Source organism: Schistocerca piceifrons, chromosome 8 (assembly GCF_021461385.2).
Source record: "Schistocerca piceifrons isolate TAMUIC-IGC-003096 chromosome 8, iqSchPice1.1, whole genome shotgun sequence".
NCBI lineage: Eukaryota > Metazoa > Arthropoda > Insecta > Orthoptera > Acrididae > Schistocerca > Schistocerca piceifrons.
Window position 1 is genome coordinate 121,977,807 of NC_060145.1, and position 4,379 is coordinate 121,982,185.

Sequence of the window (4,379 nt, forward strand, 5' to 3'; positions counted from 1 at the left end):
GAACCACTTTCTCGCAAACTGGCAGATTGTCAGAGCTCTGTATCAGAGTACCTGTATATAGCTTACTAGCATCGCTTTCAGTAACTCTTCACATCTCTACATCACTCTCACACCTGAAACCACCTGTTTCAGACTGAAACATGATTTTAACAGTTTATTTCACCACAATCCTAATTCCCATACCCTCACTGAAAATCCGCCTCCCTCCTACAACCAACCTGTTGCTGACTGATCATGTTCAGAGTAGAGTATTCCATCACAATTCCATTTCACTTCCCTCATTGCTGTTCACCATCTCACCAAGGATCATCAATTACAAACTGTTACAGAGCTGTGTACTTCACCAAAACCCCTGTCCTCACCCTTTCAATACAGACCCCATTGTACCTATAACTACCTGAAGAAGTATAAAGTTCAAGGCTACATGGGATGCCACAGACTTAGCTCTGCAGTTTATTCCTGCATATGATTACAGACCAAAATTGCTCAGAGTCGTATACATCCTGCTTTTTAAGTCTCAACCTTTCCACAAGTTATCCACCTAGAACCAATTGTTCACAGTTACACAGAGCTGTGCGTAATTCCTGACTTCGTAGTTCTACAGGTTAGCGTATCTGTCTTAAAACAGGTTTCAACTGGAGACTCTCCACCGCGTGCTGTTCTGAGCATCTTCCTTCATCTACTTTTATGTTCACCCTCCTCCAATGTCATCCAACATTCAAATTCTCTTCCTACCAATTCCTTTCATTCCTTTCACTTTTCCTTCTATAACCCTTTATCGCCGACTATTGCTTCGCAGTATATGTCCCAGCCAAGATTCTTTCCTCTTTCTGATCGATACCAGTGATCTTCTTTCTTCCCTTATTTTCTTTCTTACTTCTTCACTCCTAAGTCTGTCAGTCAGTTTCACCTTAAGCCACGATAATAATAAAAAACCCACTGATGATGCTGGGCGGCTGGTGTGGCCGTGCGGTTCTAGGCGCTTCAGTCTGGAACCGCGTGACCGCTACGGTCGCAGGTTCGAATCCTGCCTCGGGCATGGATGTGTGTGATGTCCTTATGTTAGTTAGGTTTCAGTAGTTCTAAGTTCTAGGGGACTGATGACCACAGATGCTAAGTCCCATAGTGCTCAGAGCCATTTGAACCATTTGATGATGCTGCAACTGCAGTGAAACATGTCTCGAAAAAAAAACAAAATTGTGTTTTGCTAAAGGCGGATCCAAATCAAAAACATATGTTATTGTTAAAGCAAACACAGACAATAGAGCTTCAACATCAAGATGATTCACTTTAAGCATTCTTCTCTATAGCCACATTTCAAAACTTTCCAAATATCTTCCTTCTTTATTTTTAACTGCCCGTGGGTCATTGCTGTATAAACACTACACTCTGGACATAAAATTCAGCCAATCTTTTCCTCAGCTCCATTGGAATTCTTCTAGATTAGCAAACCTTTTCCTCAGATCCATTAGAATTCTACTAGATTAATCTTAACATTTCACAAATAGGCACAACGTCCTGAACTGCGTAAAGCTTTGCATTACTAGTTCTTAATCTGTTCAGAAATTTTCATACCTCTACGCCATTCATAAACAGCTCCTTGCCCTCCCTCCTGTAAATTCCTTTTAAAGATTTACACAACAGTAATCTGCTTATAACTGTGCTAGCTCTATCACCCACAGGATGTTATTTACCAACTCCAGTTTTTGGTCACTTGAGCAGATCTTATGATATGATTAATTACTTCACCAAAAATTACCTCTAATGCAACAGTATCCTGGATGCACAGCAGCCACGTGGAGAAAAACTGCGTACGCCGAAAGGAAGCTGTTCCTCAAAATTTCCAGTGAAGAACTTCCCACGGAGAGGGCTCGTTAAGTTTCTTCTGCTTAATATATATTCCCCCAGCCGCCTTAATGGAGGAGGAGAATTAGAGCGGCAGTAAAAGCGCCCCTTAGCCGTGCCTACGCCCACGCACGCCGTATATCACCCGCGCGAGGTCGTTAAAAAGCAGCATAATGTCTGACCGCGAAACCCTCAGATTACGCAAGACCATAACTGAATGTATGGATATACAATGTGTAACTGAATCTTTTACGAGGGGTTATGTTCCATTAAATTTCAAGAAACCTGAGGTTCCTTGTAACTCGGCCGCAACAGGGACGGTAGAGTTCCCAACTACATTTTCCATAGGATATCTCCTCTTGCATCTGTATTTCCAACCATGTTTGTACTCTGAAACGAATTGTGTGGTGTATTTGCAATATTAGTGGATCCGCTGTTTCCTACATAATCTCCCACTCCATTCGAGGATGAGAATCTGAACTGCGAATATTCTACGCTCTCAAATATACAGAAATTTCCGCAGAGCGTGCCATTGCTGTTGATACAAACTTTAACGGATAATGGAGAAAGGAAAACGTATCATTTTGAGACAGGAACTGGCAAAATAGTTTTTATGGACACTGTTTTTCTTTCTTGTTATATTTCTCAAATTATTTTAGTTTTGCGCAGCATTTAGAGATATATGCATCATCAGGCAAACGCTGCAGCACAAAAAAAATTGCTGTACCTCTTAATACATTAGGTTTCACACTCGGCATGTGTTGTATGCTACCCACGGAGGAAGAAAGAATATTATGTTTGAGAGAGCGTCTACATCGTTCTCTAAATTGTTACTAATAATCACTTGTTCCTTTCCTCAGATACAGTTGACCTCTTGGGGTGTATTCTCCATTTTTTGCGACGTTGTCTCTCTGCATTTTTGTAGTCCACTGCAAGCCTGTGAATTACAGTAACTGTAATCCAGGAGGCAATCAAAACAAAACTTGTTCAACTTCCCTAATTATGTATTAACTCTCACCTCATCTGTCACTGTGTAATGTCTTCTGCACATTTGCAGAAACCATCTTTGACGTTAGTAGGCAAATTGCGTGACAATAAGAGGGGAAACTGTTATTTCTGATGAAATTAATCTACAATGAAAGGCCAAAGAAACTGGTACACAAGCCTAATACCTTGTAGGGCCCCCACGAGCACGCAAAAGTGCCGCAACACGACATGATATGGACTCGACTAATGTCTCAAGTAATACCGGAGGGAACTGGCAACATGAATGATGCAGGGCTGTCCATAAATCCGTAAGAGTACGACGGGGTGGAGATCTCACAGCACGTTGCAAAGCATCCCAGATATGCTCAATAATGTTCATGTCTGGGAGTTTGGTGGCCAGCGGAAGCGTTTAAACTCAGAAGAGTGTTCCTGAAGGCGCTCTGTAGTAGTTCTCGACATATGGGGTACCACATTGTCCTACTGGAAGTGCCCAAGTCCATCGGAATGGACAATGGACATGAATGGATGCAGGTGATCAGACAGGATGCTTATGTACGTGTCACCTGTCAGAGTCGGATCTAGACGTATCAGGGGCCCCATATCACTCAAGCTGCACACGCCCCGCCGGCCGGAGTGGCCGTAGCGGTTTAAGGCGCTACAGTCTGGAACCGCACGACCGCTACGGTCGCAGGTTCGAATCCTGCCTCGGACATGGATGCGTGTGATGTCCTTAGGTTAGTTAGGTTTAAGTAGTTCTAAGCTCTAGGGGACTTACGACCACAGCAGTTGAGTCCCATAGTGCTCAGAGCCATTTGAACCATTTTTTGCACACGCCCCACACCATTACAGAGCCTCCTCCAGCTTGAACAGACCCCTGCTGACATGTAATGTCCTTGGATTCATGAGGTTGTCTCCATACCCGAATACGTCCATCCGCGCGATGCAATTTGAAACGAGACTCGTCTGACCAGGCAATGTGTTTGTAGACATCAACAGTCCAGTGCCGGTGTTGACGGGCGCAGGCGAGGCGTAAAGCTTTGTGTCGTGCAGTCATAAAGGGTACACGAGTGGGCCTTCAGATCCGAAAGCCCATAAGAATGAGGTTTCGTTGATTGATTCGCAAACTGAGACTTGTTAATGGCCGAGCATTGAAATCTTCAGCAATTACCGGAAGGGTTGCACTCTTGCTGCGTTGAAAGATTCTCTTCAGTCGTCGTTGGTCCCGTTCTTGCAGGATCTTTTTCCGGCGGCAACGATGTCCAAAATTTGATGTTTTGCCGGATTCCCGATACTAGTGAAATGGTCGTACGGTGAAATCCCCACTTCATCGCTGCCTGGGAGATGCTGTGTTCCATCGCTCGTGCGCCGACTATAACACCACGGTGAAACACTGTTAAATCCTGATAAAGTGCCATTGTAGCAGCAGTAACCGATCTAACAACTGCGCCAGACACCTGTTGTCTTATATAGCCGTTGCCGACCGCAGCGCCGTATTCTGCCTGTTTACATTTCTCTGTACTTGAATACGCGTATCTACACCAGTTTCT